The 20,531-nt window shown below is 37.9% G+C and overlaps 8 non-coding genes across 8 annotated transcripts; all 8 read left to right on the top strand.

Annotated features, from left to right (window-relative positions):
- Window positions 1-777: 777 nt before the first annotated feature.
- On the top strand, window positions 778-859 carry TRNAS-GCU (transfer RNA serine (anticodon GCU)). The gene has a single exon. It is a non-coding gene; the product is annotated as a tRNA-Ser (tRNA).
- Window positions 860-4,602: 3,743 nt separating this feature from the next.
- TRNAS-GCU (transfer RNA serine (anticodon GCU)) lies at window positions 4,603-4,684 on the top strand. Its single transcript has one exon. It is a non-coding gene; the product is annotated as a tRNA-Ser (tRNA).
- A 3,744-nt stretch (window positions 4,685-8,428) lies between these two features.
- TRNAS-GCU (transfer RNA serine (anticodon GCU)) lies at window positions 8,429-8,510 on the top strand. Its single transcript has one exon. It is a non-coding gene; the product is annotated as a tRNA-Ser (tRNA).
- A 1,831-nt stretch (window positions 8,511-10,341) lies between these two features.
- TRNAS-GCU (transfer RNA serine (anticodon GCU)) lies at window positions 10,342-10,423 on the top strand. Its single transcript has one exon. It is a non-coding gene; the product is annotated as a tRNA-Ser (tRNA).
- Window positions 10,424-12,112: 1,689 nt separating this feature from the next.
- Window positions 12,113-12,194, top strand: TRNAS-GCU (transfer RNA serine (anticodon GCU)). Its single transcript has one exon. It is a non-coding gene; the product is annotated as a tRNA-Ser (tRNA).
- A 3,602-nt stretch (window positions 12,195-15,796) lies between these two features.
- Window positions 15,797-15,878, top strand: TRNAS-GCU (transfer RNA serine (anticodon GCU)). The gene has a single exon. It is a non-coding gene; the product is annotated as a tRNA-Ser (tRNA).
- A 1,831-nt stretch (window positions 15,879-17,709) lies between these two features.
- Window positions 17,710-17,791, top strand: TRNAS-GCU (transfer RNA serine (anticodon GCU)). The gene has a single exon. It is a non-coding gene; the product is annotated as a tRNA-Ser (tRNA).
- Window positions 17,792-19,481: 1,690 nt separating this feature from the next.
- Window positions 19,482-19,563, top strand: TRNAS-GCU (transfer RNA serine (anticodon GCU)). Its single transcript has one exon. It is a non-coding gene; the product is annotated as a tRNA-Ser (tRNA).
- Window positions 19,564-20,531: the final 968 nt, after the last annotated feature.

Here is a 20,531-nt window from a genome sequence, read left to right on the forward strand (position 1 = left end):
TGGTTTTACATTGTCATGCTTGAAGCCATCTTTCTTCCTTTATATCTCATAGATAGAAGAGATTTTTAATCTCACAATTGCACTATCAGTCGCAAGTGAAACACCTATTTTTAAGATAGGAAGCTTCTTTGTGAGGAGATGAAAACAAGGCACTGCTGAGATTCGAACTCAGGATCTCCTGTTTACTAGACAGGCGCTTTAACGAACTAAGCCACAGCACCTGAAGATGGCATGCATTTGAAATCCAAGGAAGATTGAAGCACCAATCGAACATTCAACTGGTTAGCGCAGCAAAACAATATTGAGCTTGAGTTCCATTCCACGTAGAGCAGAAACATGGAATAAGATTTCAATCTCAGTCATAACACTTAAGAAGCCAAGTAAATTTTGAAGAGCATTCATTTAAAAGACTGACAAATTTACAGAAGCTGTATCGAGGACAAAGGCTTTGAAGTTTTGCAATTGAATGAGGCATCTTTTAGCACAGCTGAAATTTGGGACTTGTTTTGCTTCCAAGTTATGACACAGAATAGACAGACTGAAGAAATGCCATGGCAAAACCAAAAGGAGGAAAAATTATGACTAATTGATATTAAAAACCTCAGCACTGGTTCATTTCTGATAGAGTTTTCCCCAAGCTAACTTCAAACAACAGGCACTGTAGTTGACGAGATAAGGCAACTCTGACAAAAGCCAACATACAATCTTCAGTGAAAAAACACTGACTGGTAAAAACCCTCTCAACATCTTCCCACCTAAACGCACAGGTGCTATGTAGACGAGGTGGCCGAGTGGTTAAGGCGATGGACTGCTAATCCATTGTGCTCTGCATGCATGGGTTCGAATCCCATCCTCGTCGGATTAATCTGCTTCTTCTTTCGTGTTGAATGGTTTGGTTTTCATTTTTAACCCAAGCGGTGGACACTTCAAGCATGAAAGTTTACAATACGCCTGTGCTGCTATCAAACTTTGCAGAGTCAGATCTGTAAATCCACTTGTTTAATTTGTAAAGCTTGATGCGATCCTATATTCTGTAAAGAAAATTATATCCTCTAATTCCTTTTAAAGTGTTTCAACAGCAGAGAATTTTTTTTCTCAATTGCACTATATTAGGGCTGTGGGAAATTAATATTTGATGACAAACAAGAGTAAAAGTCCTCTTTTTGGGGTAAAAACCCACAAAATGAGATGAAGAATAGAAAGCACTGCTGACATTCAAAATCAAGATTTTCCATTTACTAAATAGGCTCTTTGACCAACTAAGCCAAAGGACAAACAGGTGTGATACATTAGAAAGCCTGCTTAGAGAGTTAAACAGCCCTAAACTGAGATAAAGAAGGAAGAGGACTGCTGGCATTCAAATTCAAGATTTTCTGTTTACTAAATAGGCTCTTTGACCAACTAAGACAAAGGACAAACAGGTGTGATACATTAGAAAGCCTGCTTAGAGAGTTAAACAGCCCTAAAATGAGATAAAGAAGGAAGAGGACTGCTGGCATTCAAATTCAAAATTTTCTGTTTGCTAAACAGGCTCTTTGACCAACTAAGACAAATGACAAACAGGTGTGATACATTAGAAAGCCTGCTTAGAGAGTTAAGAAGCCCCAAACTGACATAAAGAAAGAATAGCACTGCTGGCATTCAAATTCAAGATTTTCTGTTTACTAAACTGGCTCTTTGACCAACTAAGACAAAGTACAAACAGGTGTGATACATTAGAAAGCCTGCATAGAGAGTTAAGAAGCCCCAAACTGACATAAAGAAAGAATAGCACTGCTGGCATTCAAATTCAAGATTTTCTGTTTACTAAACAGGCTCTTTGACCAACTAAGCCAAAGGACATAAAGATGAGAGACATTGGATAAACGGATTAGAGATGCATAGAAAGGAGGCATTTCAAAACTAAAGCAACTGCTTTTACATTGTCATGCTTGAAGCCATCTTTCTTCCTTTAAATCTCATAGATAGAAGAGATTTTTAATCTCACAATTGCACTATCAGTCGCAAGTGAAACACCTATTTTTAAGATAGGAAGCTTCTTTGTGAGGAGATGAAAACAAGGCACTGCTGAGATTCAAACTCAGGATCTCCTGTTTACTAGACAGGCGCTTTAACCAACTAAGCCACAGCACCTGAAGATGGCATGCATTTGAAATCCAAGGAAGATTGAAGCACCAATCGAACATTCAACTGGTTAGCGCCGCAAAACAATATTGAGCTTGAGTTCCATTCCACGCAGAGCAGAAACATGGAATAAGATTTCAATCTCAGTCATAACACTTAAGAAGCCAAGTAAATTTTGAAGAGCATTCATTTAAAAGACTGACAAATTTACAGAAGCTGTATCGAGGACAAAGGCTTTGAAGTTTTGCAATTGAATGAGCCATCTTTTAGCACAGCTGAAATTTGGGACTTGTTTTGCTTCCAAGTTATGACACAGAATAGACAGACTGAAGAAATGCCATGGCAAAACCAAAAGGAGGAAAAATTATGACTAATTGATATTAAAAACCTCAGCACTGGTTCATTTCTGATAGAGTTTTCCCCAAGCTAACTTCAAACAACAGGCACTGTAGTTGACGAGATAAGGCAACTCTGACAAAAGCCAACATACAATCTTCAGTGAAAAAACACTGACTGGTAAAAACCCTCTCAACATCTTCCCACCTAAACGCACAGGTGCTATGTAGACGAGGTGGTCGAGTGGTTAAGGTGATGGACTGCTAATCCATTGTGCTCTGCATGCATGGGTTCGAATCCCATCATCGTTGGATTAATCTGCTTCTTCTTTTGTGTTGAATGGTTTGGTTTTCATTTTTAACCCAAGCGGTGGACACTTCAAGCATGAAAGTTTACAATACGCCTGTGCTGCTATCAAACTTTGCAGAGTCAGATCTGTAAATCCACTTGTTTTAATTTGTAAAGCTTGATGCCATCCTATATTCTGTAAAGAAAATTATATCCTCTAATTCCTTTTAAAGTGTTTCAACAGCAGAGAATTTTTTTTCTCAATTGCACTATATTAGGGCTGTGGGAAATTAATATTTGATGACAAACAAGAGTAAAAGTCCTCTTTTTGGGGTAAAAACCCACAAAATGAGATGAAGAATAGAAAGCACTGCTGACATTCAAAATCAAGATTTTCCATTTACTAAATAGGCTCTTTGACCAACTAAGCCAAAGGACAAACAGGTGTGATACATTAGAAAGCCTGCTTAGAGAGTTAAACAGCCCTAAACTGAGATAAAGAAGGAAGAGGACTGCTGGCATTCAAATTCAAGATTTTCTGTTTACTAAATAGGCTCTTTGACCAACTAAGACAAAGGACAAACAGGTGTGATACATTAGAAAGCCTGCTTAGAGAGTTAAACAGCCCTAAAATGAGATAAAGAAGGAAGAGGACTGCTGGCATTCAAATTCAAAATTTTCTGTTTACTAAACAGGCTCTTTGACCAACTAAGACAAAGGACAAACAGGTGTGATACATTAGAAAGCCTGCTTAGAGAGTTAAGAAGCCCCAAACTGACATAAAGAAAGAATAGCACTGCTGGCATTCAAATTCAAGATTTTCTGTTTACTAAACAGGCTCTTTGACCAACTAAGACAAAGTACAAACAGGTGTGATACATTAGAAAGCCTACATAGAGAGTTAAGAAGCCCCAAACTGACATAAAGAAAGAATAGCACTGCTGGAATTCAAATTCAAGATTTTCTGTTTACTAAACAGGCTCTTTGACCAACTAAGCCAAAGGACATAAAGATGAGAGACATTGGATAAACGGATTAGAGATGCATAGAAAGGAGGCATTTCAAAACAAAAGCAACTGGTTTTACATTGTCATGCTTGAAGCCATCTTTCTTCCTTTATATCTCATAGATTGAAGAGATTTTTAATCTCACAATTGCACTATCAGTCGCAAGTGAAACACCTATTTTTAAGATAGGAAGCTTCTTTGTGAGGAGATGAAAACAAGGCACTGCTGAGATTCAAACTCAGGATCTCCTGTTTACTAGACAGGTGCTTTAACCAACTAAGCCACAGCACCTGAAGATGGCATGCATTTGAAATCCAAGGAAGATTGAAGCACCAATCGAACATTCAACTGGTTAGCGCAGCAAAACAATATTGAGCTTGAGTTCCATTCCACGTAGAGCAGAAACATGGAATAAGATTTCAATCTCAGTCATAACACTTAAGAAGCCAAGTAAATTTTGAAGAGCATTCATTTAAAAGACTGACAAATTTACAGAAGCTGTATCGAGGACAAAGGCTTTGAAGTTTTGCAATTGAATGAGCCATCTTTTAGCACAGCTGAAATTTGGGACTTGTTTTGCTTCCAAGTTATGACACAGAATAGACAGACTGAAGAAATGCCATGGCAAAACCAAAAGGAGGAAAAATTATGACTAATTGATATTAAAAACCTCAGCACTGGTTCATTTCTGATAGAGTTTTCCCCAAGCTAACTTCAAACAACAGGCACTGTAGTTGACGAGATAAGGCAACTCTGACAAAAGCCAACATACAATCTTCAGTGAAAAAACACTGACTGGTAAAAGCCCTCTCAACATCTTCCCACCTAAACGCACAGGTGCTATGTAGACGAGGTGGCCGAGTGGTTAAGGCGATGGACTGCTAATTCATTGTTCTCTGCATGCATGGGTTCGAATCCCATCCTCGTCGGATTAATCTGCTTCTTCTTTTGTGTTGAATGGTTTGGTTTTCATTTTTAACCCAAGAGGTGGACACTTCAAGCATGAAAGTTTACAATACGCCTGTGCTGCTATCAAACTTTGCAGAGTCAGATCTGTAAATCCACTTGTTTTAATTTGTAAAGCTTGATGCCATCCTATATTCTGTAAAGAAAATTATATCCTCTAATTCCTTTTAAAGTGTTTCAACAGCAGAGAATTTTTTTTCTCAATTGCACTATATTAGGGCTGTGGGAAATTAATATTTGATGACAAACAAGAGTAAAAGTCCTCTTTTTGGGGTAAAAACCCACAAAATGAGATGAAGAATAGAAAGCACTGCTGACATTCAAAATCAAGATTTTCCATTTACTAAATAGGCTCTTTGACCAACTAAGCCAAAGGACAAACAGGTGTGATACATTAGAAAGCCTGCTTAGAGAGTTAAACAGCCCTAAACTGAGATAAAGAAGGAAGAGGACTGCTGGCATTCAAATTCAAGATTTTCTGTTTACTAAATAGGCTCTTTGACCAACTAAGACAAAGGACAAACAGGTGTGATACATTAGAAAGCCTGCTTAGAGAGTTAAACAGCCCTAAAATGAGATAAAGAAGGAAGAGGACTGCTGGCATTCAAATTCAAAATTTTCTGTTTACTAAACAGGCTCTTTGACCAACTAAGACAAAGGACAAACAGGTGTGATACATTAGAAAGCCTGCTTAGAGAGTTAAGAAGCCCCAAACTGACATAAAGAAAGAATAGCACTGCTGGCATTCAAATTCAAGATTTTCTGTTTACTAAACAGGCTCTTTGACCAACTAAGACAAAGTACAAACAGGTGTGATACATTAGAAAGCCTACATAGAGAGTTAAGAAGCCCCAAACTGACATAAAGAAAGAATAGCACTGCTGGAATTCAAATTCAAGATTTTCTGTTTACTAAACAGGCTCTTTGACCAACTAAGCCAAAGGACATAAAGGTGAGAGACATTGGATAAACGGATTAGAGATGCATAGAAAGGAGGCATTTCAAAACTGAAGCAACTGGTTTTACATTGTCATGCTTGAAGCCGTCTTTCTTCCTTTATATCTCTTAGATAGAAGAGATTTTTAATGTCACAATTGCACTATCAGTCGCAAGTGAAACACCTATTTTTAAGATAGGAAGCTTCTTTGTGAGGAGATGAAAACAAGGCACTGCTGAGATTCAAACTCAGGATCTCCTGTTTACTAGACAGGCGCTTTAACCAACTAAGCCACAGCACCTGAAGATGGCATGCATTTGAAATCCAAGGAAGATTGAAGCACCAATCGAACATTCAACTGGTTAGCGCCGCAAAACAATATTGAGCTTGAGTTCCATTCCACGCAGAGCAGAAACATGGAATAAGATTTCAATCTCAGTCATAACACTTAAGAAGCCAAGTAAATTTTGAAGAGCATTCATTTAAAAGACTGACAAATTTACAGAAGCTGTATCGAGGACAAAGGCTTTGAAGTTTTGCAATTGAATGAGCCATCTTTTAGCACAGCTGAAATTTGGGACTTGTTTTGCTTCCAAGTTATGACACAGAATAGACAGACTGAAGAAATGCCATGGCAAAACCAAAAGGAGGAAAAATTATGACTAATTGATATTAAAAACCTCAGCACTGGTTCATTTCTGATAGAGTTTTCCCCAAGCTAACTTCAAACAACAGGCACTGTAGTTGACGAGATAAGGCAACTCTGACAAAAGCCAACATACAATCTTCAGTGAAAAAACACTGACTGGTAAAAACCCTCTCAACATCTTCCCACCTAAACGCACAGGTGCTATGTAGACGAGGTGGTCGAGTGGTTAAGGTGATGGACTGCTAATCCATTGTGCTCTGCATGCATGGGTTCGAATCCCATCATCGTTGGATTAATCTGCTTCTTCTTTTGTGTTGAATGGTTTGGTTTTCATTTTTAACCCAAGCGGTGGACACTTCAAGCATGAAAGTTTACAATACGCCTGTGCTGCTATCAAACTTTGCAGAGTCAGATCTGTAAATCCACTTGTTTTAATTTGTAAAGCTTGATGCCATCCTATATTCTGTAAAGAAAATTATATCCTCTAATTCCTTTTAAAGTGTTTCAACAGCAGAGAATTTTTTTTCTCAATTGCACTATATTAGGGCTGTGGGAAATTAATATTTGATGACAAACAAGAGTAAAAGTCCTCTTTTTGGGGTAAAAACCCACAAAATGAGATGAAGAATAGAAAGCACTGCTGACATTCAAAATCAAGATTTTCCATTTACTAAATAGGCTCTTTGACCAACTAAGCCAAAGGACAAACAGGTGTGATACATTAGAAAGCCTGCTTAGAGAGTTAAACAGCCCTAAACTGAGATAAAGAAGGAAGAGGACTGCTGGCATTCAAATTCAAGATTTTCTGTTTACTAAATAGGCTCTTTGACCAACTAAGACAAAGGACAAACAGGTGTGATACATTAGAAAGCCTGCTTAGAGAGTTAAACAGCCCTAAAATGAGATAAAGAAGGAAGAGGACTGCTGGCATTCAAATTCAAAATTTTCTGTTTACTAAACAGGCTCTTTGACCAACTAAGACAAAGGACAAACAGGTGTGATACATTAGAAAGCCTGCTTAGAGAGTTAAGAAGCCCCAAACTGACATAAAGAAAGAATAGCACTGCTGGCATTCAAATTCAAGATTTTCTGTTTACTAAACAGGCTCTTTGACCAACTAAGACAAAGTACAAACAGGTGTGATACATTAGAAAGCCTACATAGAGAGTTAAGAAGCCCCAAACTGACATAAAGAAAGAATAGCACTGCTGGAATTCAAATTCAAGATTTTCTGTTTACTAAACAGGCTCTTTGACCAACTAAGCCAAAGGACATAAAGATGAGAGACATTGGATAAACGGATTAGAGATGCATAGAAAGGAGGCATTTCAAAACAAAAGCAACTGGTTTTACATTGTCATGCTTGAAGCCATCTTTCTTCCTTTATATCTCATAGATTGAAGAGATTTTTAATCTCACAATTGCACTATCAGTCGCAAGTGAAACACCTATTTTTAAGATAGGAAGCTTCTTTGTGAGGAGATGAAAACAAGGCACTGCTGAGATTCAAACTCAGGATCTCCTGTTTACTAGACAGGTGCTTTAACCAACTAAGCCACAGCACCTGAAGATGGCATGCATTTGAAATCCAAGGAAGATTGAAGCACCAATCGAACATTCAACTGGTTAGCGCAGCAAAACAATATTGAGCTTGAGTTCCATTCCACGTAGAGCAGAAACATGGAATAAGATTTCAATCTCAGTCATAACACTTAAGAAGCCAAGTAAATTTTGAAGAGCATTCATTTAAAAGACTGACAAATTTACAGAAGCTGTATCGAGGACAAAGGCTTTGAAGTTTTGCAATTGAATGAGCCATCTTTTAGCACAGCTGAAATTTGGGACTTGTTTTGCTTCCAAGTTATGACACAGAATAGACAGACTGAAGAAATGCCATGGCAAAACCAAAAGGAGGAAAAATTATGACTAATTGATATTAAAAACCTCAGCACTGGTTCATTTCTGATAGAGTTTTCCCCAAGCTAACTTCAAACAACAGGCACTGTAGTTGACGAGATAAGGCAACTCTGACAAAAGCCAACATACAATCTTCAGTGAAAAAACACTGACTGGTAAAAGCCCTCTCAACATCTTCCCACCTAAACGCACAGGTGCTATGTAGACGAGGTGGCCGAGTGGTTAAGGCGATGGACTGCTAATTCATTGTTCTCTGCATGCATGGGTTCGAATCCCATCCTCGTCGGATTAATCTGCTTCTTCTTTTGTGTTGAATGGTTTGGTTTTCATTTTTAACCCAAGCGGTGGACACTTCAAGCATGAAAGTTTACAATACGCCTGTGCTGCTATCAAACTTTGCAGAGTCAGATCTGTAAATCCACTTGTTTTAATTTGTAAAGCTTGATGCCATCCTATATTCTGTAAAGAAAATTATATCCTCTAATTCCTTTTAAAGTGTTTCAACAGCAGAGAATTTTTTTTCTCAATTGCACTATATTAGGGCTGTGGGAAATTAATATTTGATGACAAACAAGAGTAAAAGTCCTCTTTTTGGGGTAAAAACCCACAAAATGAGATGAAGAATAGAAAGCACTGCTGACATTCAAAATCAAGATTTTCCATTTACTAAATAGGCTCTTTGACCAACTAAGCCAAAGGACAAACAGGTGTGATACATTAGAAAGCCTGCTTAGAGAGTTAAACAGCCCTAAACTGAGATAAAGAAGGAAGAGGACTGCTGGCATTCAAATTCAAGATTTTCTGTTTACTAAATAGGCTCTTTGACCAACTAAGACAAAGGACAAACAGGTGTGATACATTAGAAAGCCTGCTTAGAGAGTTAAACAGCCCTAAAATGAGATAAAGAAGGAAGAGGACTGCTGGCATTCAAATTCAAAATTTTCTGTTTACTAAACAGGCTCTTTGACCAACTAAGACAAAGGACAAACAGGTGTGATACATTAGAAAGCCTGCTTAGAGAGTTAAGAAGCCCCAAACTGACATAAAGAAAGAATAGCACTGCTGGCATTCAAATTCAAGATTTTCTGTTTACTAAACAGGCTCTTTGACCAACTAAGACAAAGTACAAACAGGTGTGATACATTAGAAAGCCTACATAGAGAGTTAAGAAGCCCCAAACTGACATAAAGAAAGAATAGCACTGCTGGAATTCAAATTCAAGATTTTCTGTTTACTAAACAGGCTCTTTGACCAACTAAGCCAAAGGACATAAAGGTGAGAGACATTGGATAAACGGATTAGAGATGCATAGAAAGGAGGCATTTCAAAACTGAAGCAACTGGTTTTACATTGTCATGCTTGAAGCCGTCTTTCTTCCTTTATATCTCTTAGATAGAAGAGATTTTTAATGTCACAATTGCACTATCAGTCGCAAGTGAAACACCTATTTTTAAGATAGGAAGCTTCTTTGTGAGGAGATGAAAACAAAGCACTGCTGAGATTCGAACTCAGGATCTCCTGTTTACTAGACAGACGCGTTACCCAACTAAGCCACAGCACCAGAAGATGGCATGCATTTGAAATCCAAGGAAGATTGAAGCACCAATCGAACATTCAACTGGTTAGCGCAGCAAAACAATATTGAGCTTGAGTTCCATTCCACGTAGAGCAGAAACATGGAATAAGATTTCAATCTCAGTCATAACACTTAAGAAGCCAAGTAAATTTTGAAGAGCATTCATTTAAAAGACTGACAAATTTACAGAAGCTGTATCGAGGACAAAGGCTTTGAAGTTTTGCAATTGAATGAGCCATCTTTTAGCACAGCTGAAATTTGGGACTTGTTTTGCTTCCAAGAAATGACACAGAATAGACAGATTGAAGAAATGCCATGGCAAAACCAAAAGGAGGAAAAATTATGACTAATTGATATTAAAAACCTCAGCACTGGTTCATTTCTGATAGAGTTTTCCCCAAGCTAACTTCAAACAACAGGCACTGTAGTTGACGAGATAAGGCAACTCTGACAAAAGCCAACATACAATCTTCAGTGAAAAAACACTGACTGGTAAAAACCCTCTCAACATCTTCCCACCTAAACGCACAGGTGCTATGTAGACGAGGTGGCCGAGTGGTTAAGGCGATGGACTGCTAATCCATTGTGCTCTGCATGCATGGGTTCGAATCCCATCCTCGTCGGATTAATCTGTTTCTTCTTTCGTGTTGAATGGTTTGGTTTTCATTTTTAACCCAAGCGGTGGACACTTCAAGCATGAAAGTTTACAATACGCCTGTGCTGCTATCAAACTTTGCAGAGTCAGATCTGTAAATCCACTTGTTTTAATTTGTAAAGGTTGATGCCATCCTATATTCTGTAAAGAAAATTATATCCTCTAATTCCTTTTAAAGTGTTTCAACAGCAGAGAATTTTTTTTCTCAATTGCACTATATTAGGGCTGTGGGAAATTAATATTTGATGACAAACAAGAGTAAAAGTCCTCTTTTTGGGGTAAAAACCCACAAAATGAGATGAAGAATAGAAAGCACTGCTGACATTCAAAATCAAGATTTTCCATTTACTAAATAGGCTCTTTGACCAACTAAGCCAAAGGACAAACAGGTGTGATACATTAGAAAGCCTGCTTAGAGAGTTAAACAGCCCTAAAATGAGATAAAGAAGGAAGAGGACTGCTGGCATTCAAATTCAAAATTTTCTGTTTACTAAACAGGCTCTTTGACCAACTAAGACAAAGGACAAACAGGTGTGATACATTAGAAAGCCTGCTTAGAGAGTTAAGAAGCCCCAAACTGACATAAAGAAAGAATAGCACTGCTGGCATTCAAATTCAAGATTTTCTGTTTACTAAACAGGCTCTTTGACCAACTAAGACAAAGTACAAACAGGTGTGATACATTAGAAAGCCTGCATAGAGAGTTAAGAAGCCCCAAACTGACATAAAGAAAGAATAGCACTGCTGGCATTCAAATTCAAGATTTTCTGTTTACTAAACAGGCTCTTTGACCAACTAAGCCAAAGGACATAAAGGTGAGAGACATTGGATAAACGGATTAGAGATGCATAGAAAGGAGGCATTTCAAAACAAAAGCAACTGGTTTTACATTGTCATGCTTGAAGCCATCTTTCTTCCTTTATATCTCATAGATTGAAGAGATTTTTAATCTCACAATTGCACTATCAGTCGCAAGTGAAACACCTATTTTTAAGATAGGAAGCTTCTTTGTGAGGAGATGAAAACAAGGCACTGCTGAGATTCAAACTCAGGATCTCCTGTTTACTAGACAGGTGCTTTAACCAACTAAGCCACAGCACCTGAAGATGGCATGCATTTGAAATCCAAGGAAGATTGAAGCACCAATCGAACATTCAACTGGTTAGCGCAGCAAAACAATATTGAGCTTGAGTTCCATTCCACGTAGAGCAGAAACATGGAATAAGATTTCAATCTCAGTCATAACACTTAAGAAGCCAAGTAAATTTTGAAGAGCATTCATTTAAAAGACTGACAAATTTACAGAAGCTGTATCGAGGACAAAGGCTTTGAAGTTTTGCAATTGAATGAGCCATCTTTTAGCACAGCTGAAATTTGGGACTTGTTTTGCTTCCAAGTTATGACACAGAATAGACAGACTGAAGAAATGCCATGGCAAAACCAAAAGGAGGAAAAATTATGACTAATTGATATTAAAAACCTCAGCACTGGTTCATTTCTGATAGAGTTTTCCCCAAGCTAACTTCAAACAACAGGCACTGTAGTTGACGAGATAAGGCAACTCTGACAAAAGCCAACATACAATCTTCAGTGAAAAAACACTGACTGGTAAAAGCCCTCTCAACATCTTCCCACCTAAACGCACAGGTGCTATGTAGACGAGGTGGCCGAGTGGTTAAGGCGATGGACTGCTAATCCATTGTTCTCTGCATGCATGGGTTCGAATCCCATCCTCGTTGGATTAATCTGCTTCTTCTTTTGTGTTGAATGGTTTGGTTTTCATTTTTAACCCAAGCGGTGGACACTTCAAGCATGAAAGTTTACAATACGCCTGTGCTGCTATCAAACTTTGCAGAGTCAGATCTGTAAATCCACTTGTTTTAATTTGTAAAGCTTGATGCCATCCTATATTCTGTAAAGAAAATTATATCCTCTAATTCCTTTTAAAGTGTTTCAACAGCAGAGAATTTTTTTTCTCAATTGCACTATATTAGGGCTGTGGGAAATTAATATTTGATGACAAACAAGAGTAAAAGTCCTCTTTTTGGGGTAAAAACCCACAAAATGAGATGAAGAATAGAAAGCACTGCTGACATTCAAAATCAAGATTTTCCATTTACTAAATAGGCTCTTTGACCAACTAAGCCAAAGGACAAACAGGTGTGATACATTAGAAAGCCTGCTTAGAGAGTTAAACAGCCCTAAACTGAGATAAAGAAGGAAGAGGACTGCTGGCATTCAAATTCAAGATTTTCTGTTTACTAAATAGGCTCTTTGACCAACTAAGACAAAGGACAAACAGGTGTGATACATTAGAAAGCCTGCTTAGAGAGTTAAACAGCCCTAAAATGAGATAAAGAAGGAAGAGGACTGCTGGCATTCAAATTCAAAATTTTCTGTTTACTAAACAGGCTCTTTGACCAACTAAGACAAAGGACAAACAGGTGTGATACATTAGAAAGCCTGCTTAGAGAGTTAAGAAGCCCCAAACTGACATAAAGAAAGAATAGCACTGCTGGCATTCAAATTCAAGATTTTCTGTTTACTAAACAGGCTCTTTGACCAACTAAGACAAAGTACAAACAGGTGTGATACATTAGAAAGCCAACATAGAGAGTTAAGAAGCCCCAAACTGACATAAAGAAAGAATAGCACTGCTGGAATTCAAATTCAAGATTTTCTGTTTACTAAACAGGCTCTTTGACCAACTAAGCCAAAGGACATAAAGGTGAGAGACATTGGATAAACGGATTAGAGATGCATAGAAAGGAGGCATTTCAAAACTGAAGCAACTGGTTTTACATTGTCATGCTTGAAGCCGTCTTTCTTCCTTTATATCTCTTAGATAGAAGAGATTTTTAATCTCACAATTGCACTATCAGTCGCAAGTGAAACACCTATTTTTAAGATAGGAAGCTTCTTTGTGAGGAGATGAAAACAAAGCACTGCTGAGATTCGAACTCAGGATCTCCTGTTTACTAGACAGACGCTTTACCCAACTAAGCCACAGCACCAGAAGATGGCATGCATTTGAAATCCAAGGAAGATTGAAGCACCAATCGAACATTCAACTGGTTAGCGCAGCAAAACAATATTGAGCTTGAGTTCCATTCCACGTAGAGCAGAAACATGGAATAAGATTTCAATCTCAGTCATAACACTTAAGAAGCCAAGTAAATTTTGAAGAGCATTCATTTAAAAGACTGACAAATTTACAGAAGCTGTATCGAGGACAAAGGCTTTGAAGTTTTGCAATTGAATGAGCCATCTTTTAGCACAGCTGAAATTTGGGACTTGTTTTGCTTCCAAGAAATGACACAGAATAGACAGATTGAAGAAATGCCATGGCAAAACCAAAAGGAGGAAAAATTATGACTAATTGATATTAAAAACCTCAGCACTGGTTCATTTCTGATAGAGTTTTCCCCAAGCTAACTTCAAACAACAGGCACTGTAGTTGACGAGATAAGGCAACTCTGACAAAAGCCAACATACAATCTTCAGTGAAAAAACACTGACTGGTAAAAACCCTCTCAACATCTTCCCACCTAAACGCACAGGTGCTATGTAGAAGAGGTGGCCGAGTGGTTAAGGCGATGGACTGCTAATCCATTGTTCTCTGCATGCATGGGTTCGAATCCCATCCTCGTCGGATTAATCTGCTTCTTCTTTCGTGTTGAATGGTTTGGTTTTCATTTTTAACCCAAGCGGTGGACACTTCAAGCATGAAAGTTTACAATACTCCTGTGCTGCTATCAAACTTTGCAGAGTCAGATCTGTAAATCCACTTGTTTTAATTTGTAAAGCTTGATGCCATCCTACATTCTGTAAAGAAAATTATATCCTCTAATTCCTTTTAAAGTGTTTCAACAGCAGAGAATTTTTTTTCTCAATTGCACTATATTAGGGCTGTGGGAAATTAATATTTGATGACAAACAAGAGTAAAAGTCCTCTTTTTGGGGTAAAAACCCACAAAATGAGATGAAGAATAGAAAGCACTGCTGACATTCAAAATCAAGATTTTCCTTTTACTAAATAGGCTCTTTGACCAACTAAGCCAAAGGACAAACAGGTGCGAAACATTAAAAAGCATGCTTAGAGAGTTAAACAGCCCTAAACTGAGATAAAGAAGGAAAAGGACTGCTGGCATTCAAATTCAAGATTTTCTGTTTACTAAACAGGCTCTTTGACCAACTAAGACAAAGGACAAACAGGTGTGATACATTAGAAAGCCTGCTTAGAGAGTTAAGAAGCCCCAAACTGACATAAAGAAAGAATAGCACTGCTGGCATTCAAATTCAAGATTTTCTGTTTACTAAACAGGCTCTTTGACCAACTAAGACAAAGTACAAACAGGTGTGATACATTAGAAAGCCTGCATAGAGAGTTAAGAAGCCCCAAACTGACATAAAGAAAGAATAGCACTGCTGGCATTCAAATTCAAGATTTTCTGTTTACTAAACAGGCTCTTTGACCAACTAAGCCAAAGGACATAAAGGTGAGAGACATTGGATAAACGGATTAGAGATGCATAGAAAGGAGGCATTTCAAAACAAAAGCAACTGGTTTTACATTGTCATGCTTGAAGCCATCTTTCTTCCTTTATATCTCATAGATTGAAGAGATTTTTAATCTCACAATTGCACTATCAGTCGCAAGTGAAACACCTATTTTTAAGATAGGAAGCTTCTTTGTGAGGAGATGAAAACAAGGCACTGCTGAGATTCAAACTCAGGATCTCCTGTTTACTAGACAGGTGCTTTAACCAACTAAGCCACAGCACCTGAAGATGGCATGCATTTGAAATCCAAGGAAGATTGAAGCACCAATCGAACATTCAACTGGTTAGCGCAGCAAAACAATATTGAGCTTGAGTTCCATTCCACGTAGAGCAGAAACATGGAATAAGATTTCAATCTCAGTCATAACACTTAAGAAGCCAAGTAAATTTTGAAGAGCATTCATTTAAAAGACTGACAAATTTACAGAAGCTGTATCGAGGACAAAGGCTTTGAAGTTTTGCAATTGAATGAGCCATCTTTTAGCACAGCTGAAATTTGGGACTTGTTTTGCTTCCAAGTTATGACACAGAATAGACAGACTGAAGAAATGCCATGGCAAAACCAAAAGGAGGAAAAATTATGACTAATTGATATTAAAAACCTCAGCACTGGTTCATTTCTGATAGAGTTTTCCCCAAGCTAACTTCAAACAACAGGCACTGTAGTTGACGAGATAAGGCAACTCTGACAAAAGCCAACATACAATCTTCAGTGAAAAAACACTGACTGGTAAAAGCCCTCTCAACATCTTCCCACCTAAACGCACAGGTGCTATGTAGACGAGGTGGCCGAGTGGTTAAGGCGATGGACTGCTAATCCATTGTTCTCTGCATGCATGGGTTCGAATCCCATCCTCGTCGGATTAATCTGCTTCTTCTTTTGTGTTGAATGGTTTGGTTTTCATTTTTAACCCAAGCGGTGGACACTTCAAGCATGAAAGTTTACAATACGCCTGTGCTGCTATCAAACTTTGCAGAGTCAGATCTGTAAATCCACTTGTTTTAATTTGTAAAGCTTGATGCCATCCTATATTCTGTAAAGAAAATTATATCCTCTAATTCCTTTTAAAGTGTTTCAACAGCAGAGAATTTTTTTTCTCAATTGCACTATATTAGGGCTGTGGGAAATTAATATTTGATGACAAACAAGAGTAAAAGTCCTCTTTTTGGGGTAAAAACCCACAAAATGAGATGAAGAATAGAAAGCACTGCTGACATTCAAAATCAAGATTTTCCATTTACTAAATAGGCTCTTTGACCAACTAAGCCAAAGGACAAACAGGTGTGATACATTAGAAAGCCTGCTTAGAGAGGTAAACAGCCCTAAACTGAGATAAAGAAGGAAGAGGACTGCTGGCATTCAAATTCAAGATTTTCTGTTTACTAAATAGGCTCTTTGACCAACTAAGACAAAGGACAAACAGGTGTGATACATTAGAAAGCCTGCTTAGAGAGTTAAACAGCCCTAAAATGAGATAAAGAAGGAAGAGGACTGCTGGCATTCAAATTCAAAATTTTCTGTTTACTAAACAGGCTCTTTGATAAACTAAGACAAAGGACAAACAGGTGTGATACATTAGAAAGCCTGCTTAGAGAGTTAAGAAGCCCCAAACTGACATAAAGAAAGAATAGCACTGCTTGGATTCAAATTCAAGATTTTCTGTTTACTAAACAGGCTCTTTGACCAACTAAGACAAAGTACAAACAGGTGTGATACATTAGAAAGCCTACATAGAGAGTTAAGAAGCCCCAAACTGACATAAAGAAAGAATAGCACTGCTGGAATTCAAATTCAAGATTTTCTGTTTACTAAACAGGCTCTTTGACCAACTAAGCCAAAGGACATAAAGGTGAGAGACATTGGATAAACGGATTAGAGATGCATAGAAAGGAGGCATTTCAAAACTGAAGCAACTGGTTTTACATTGTCATGCTTGAAGCCGTCTTTCTTCCTTTATATCTCTTAGATAGAAGAGATTTTTAATCTCACAATTGCACTATCAGTCGCAAGTGAAACACCTATTTTTAAGATAGGAAGCTTCTTTGTGAGGAGATGAAAACAAAGCACTGCTGAGATTCGAACTCAGGATCTCCTGTTTACTAGACAGACGCTTTACCCAACTAAGCCACAGCACCAGAAGATGGCATGCATTTGAAATCCAAGGAAGATTGAAGCACCAATCGAACATTCAACTGGTTAGCGCAGCAAAACAATATTGAGCTTGAGTTCCATTCCACGTAGAGCAGAAACATGGAATAAGATTTCAATCTCAGTCATAACACTTAAGAAGCCAAGTAAATTTTGAAGAGCATTCATTTAAAAGACTGACAAATTTACAGAAGCTGTATCGAGGACAAAGGCTTTGAAGTTTTGCAATTGAATGAGCCATCTTTTAGCACAGCTGAAATTTGGGACTTGTTTTGCTTCCAAGAAATGACACAGAATAGACAGATTGAAGAAATGCCATGGCAAAACCAAAAGGAGGAAAAATTATGACTAATTGATATTAAAAACCTCAGCACTGGTTCATTTCTGATAGAGTTTTCCCCAAGCTAACTTCAAACAACAGGCACTGTAGTTGACGAGATAAGGCAACTCTGACAAAAGCCAACATACAATCTTCAGTGAAAAAACACTGACTGGTAAAAACCCTCTCAACATCTTCCCACCTAAACGCACAGGTGCTATGTAGACGAGGTGGCCGAGTGGTTAAGGCGATGGACTGCTAATCCATTGTGCTCTGCATGCATGGGTTCGAATCCCATCCTCGTCGGATTAATCTGTTTCTTCTTTCGTGTTGAATGGTTTGGTTTTCATTTTTAACCCAAGCGGTGGACACTTCAAGCATGAAAGTTTACAATACGCCTGTGCTGCTATCAAACTTTGCAGAGTCAGATCTGTATATCCACTTGTTTTAATTTGTAAAGGTTGATGCCATCCTATATTCTGTAAAGAAAATTATATCCTCTAATTCCTTTTAAAGTGTTTCAACAGCAGAGAATTTTTTTTCTCAATTGCACTATATTAGGGCTGTGGGAAATTAATATTTGATGACAAACAAGAGTAAAAGTCCTCTTTTTGGGGTAAAAACCCACAAAATGAGATGAAGAATAGAAAGCACTGCTGACATTCAAAATCAAGATTTTCCATTTACTAAATAGGCTCTTTGACCAACTAAGCCAAAGGACAAACAGGTGTGATACATTAGAAAGCCTGCTTAGAGAGGTAAACAGCCCTAAAATGAGATAAAGAAGGAAGAGGACTGCTGGCATTCAAATTCAAAATTTTCTGTTTACTAAACAGGCTCTTTGACCAACTAAGACAAAGGACAAACAGGTGTGATACATTAGAAAGCCTGCTTAGAGAGTTAAGAAGCCCCAAACTGACATAAAGAAAGAATAGCACTGCTGGCATTCAAATTCAAGATTTTCTGTTTACTAAACAGGCTCTTTGACCAACTAAGACAAAGTACAAACAGGTGTGATACATTAGAAAGCCTGCATAGAGAGTTAAGAAGCCCCAAACTGACATAAAGAAAGAATAGCACTGCTGGCATTCAAATTCAAGATTTTCTGTTTACTAAACAGGCTCTTTGACCAACTAAGCCAAAGGACATAAAGGTGAGAGACATTGGATAAACGGATTAGAGATGCATAGAAAGGAGGCATTTCAAAACAAAAGCAACTGGTTTTACATTGTCATGCTTGAAGCCGTCTTTCTTCCTTTATATCTCTTAGATAGAAGAGATTTTTAATCTCACAATTGCACTATCAGTCGCAAGTGAAACACCTATTTTTAAGATAGGAAGCTTCTTTGTGAGGAGATGAAAACAAGGCAGTGCTGAGATTTGAACTCAGGATCATCCTGTTTACTAGACAGGCGCTTTAACCAACTAAGCCACAGCACCAGAAGATGGCATGCATTTGAAATCCAAGGAAGATTGAAGCACCAATCGAACATTCAACTGGTTAGCGCAGCAAAACAATATTGAGCTTGAGTTCCATTCCACGTAGAGCAGAAACATGGAATAAGATTTCAATCTCAGTCATAACACTTAAGAAGCCAAGTAAATTTTGAAGAGCATTCATTTAAAAGACTGACAAATTTACAGAAGCTGTATCGAGGACAAAGGCTTTGAAGTTTTGCAATTGAATGAGCCATCTTTTAGCACAGCTGAAATTTGGGACTTGTTTTGCTTCCAAGTTATGACACAGAATAGACAGATTGAAGAAATGCCATGGCAAAACCAAAAGGAGGAAAAATTATGACTAATTGATATTAAAAACCTCAGCACTGGTTCATTTCTGATAGAGTTTTCCCCAAGCTAACTTCAAACAACAGGCACTGTAGTTGACGAGATAAGCCAACTCTGACAAAAGCCAACATACAATCTTCAGTGAAAAAACACTGACTGGTAAAAACCCTCTCAACATCTTCCCACCTAAACGGACAGGTGCTATGTAGACGAGGTGGCCGAGTGGTTAAGGCGATGGACTGCTAATCCGTTGTGCTCTGCATGCATGGGTTCGAATCCCATCCTTGTCGGATTAATCTGCTTCTTCTTTCGCGTTGAATGGTTTGGTTTTCATTTTTAACCCAAGCGGTGGACACTTCAAGCATGAAAGTTTACAATACTCCTGTGCTGCTATCAAACTTTGCAGAGTCAGATCTGTAAATCCACTGGTTTTAATTTGTAAAGGTTGATGCCATCCTATATTCTGTAAAGAAAATTATATCCTCTAATTCCTTTTAAAGTGTTTCAACAGCAGAGAATTTTTTTTCTCAATTGCACTATATTAGGGCTGTGGGAAATTAATATTTGATGACAAACAAGAGTAAAAGTCCTCTTTTTGGGGTAAAAACCCACAAAATGAGATGAAGAATAGAAAGCACTGCTGACATTCAAAATCAAGATTTTCCATTTACTAAATAGGCTCTTTGACCAACTAAGCCAAAGGACAAACAGGTGTGATACATTAGAAAGCCTGCTTAGAGAGTTAAACAGCCCTAAACTGAGATAAAGAAGGAAGAGGACTGCTGGCATTCAAATTCAAGATTTTCTGTTTACTAAATAGGCTCTTTGACCAACTAAGACAAAGGACAAACAGGTGTGATACATTAGAAAGCCTGCTTAGAGAGTTAAACAGCCCTAAACTGAGATAAAGAAGGAAAAGGACTGCTGGCATTCAAATTCAAGATTTTCCATTTACTAAATAGGCTCTTTGTCCAGCTAAGACAAAGGACAAACAGGTGTGATACATTAGAAAGCCTGCTTAGAGAGTTAAGAAGCCCCAAACTGACATAAAGAAAGAATAGCACTGCTGGCATTCAAATTCAAAATTTTCTGTTTACTAAACAGGCTTTTTGACCAACTAAGCCAAAGGACATAAAGGTGAGAGACATTGGATAAACGGATTAGAGATGCATAGAAAGGAGGCATTTCAAAACTAAAGCAACTGGTTTTACATTGTCATGCTTGAAGCCATCTTTCTTCCTTTATATCTCTTAGATAG

The sequence above is a fragment of the Dendrobates tinctorius genome, unplaced genomic scaffold, assembly GCF_039654945.1.
Source record: "Dendrobates tinctorius isolate UK_male_01 unplaced genomic scaffold, ASM3965494v1 ptg000204l, whole genome shotgun sequence".
NCBI classification, from domain to species: Eukaryota; Metazoa; Chordata; class Amphibia; order Anura; family Dendrobatidae; genus Dendrobates; species Dendrobates tinctorius.